The sequence below is a fragment of the Bison bison genome, unplaced genomic scaffold (genome assembly GCF_000754665.1).
Source record: "Bison bison bison isolate TAMUID 2011002044 unplaced genomic scaffold, Bison_UMD1.0 scf7180017864365, whole genome shotgun sequence".
Lineage (NCBI taxonomy): Eukaryota > Metazoa > Chordata > Mammalia > Artiodactyla > Bovidae > Bison > Bison bison.
The window spans coordinates 3,400,053-3,400,347 of NW_011494937.1; positions in this window are offsets into that span (position 1 = coordinate 3,400,053).

Genomic DNA, 295 nt, shown 5'->3' on the forward strand with positions numbered 1-295 from the left:
CACTTGGCACTCTCTGGGCTGGGCTGTGTCTCTGCTGGACCAGGACTGAGGGATGTAGATTGGCTGCTCCTCCCCTACCTGCCGGAGAAGGCAATGGCACCCCACTCCAGTACTCTTGCCTGGAAAATCCCATGGACGGAGGAGCCTGGTGGGCTGCAGTCCATGGGGTCACGAAGAGTTGGACATGACTGAGCGACTTCACTTTCACTTTTCACTTTCATGCATTGGAGAAGGAAATGGCAACCCACTCCAGTGTTCTTGCCTGGAGAATCCCAGGGATGGGGGAGCCTAGTGG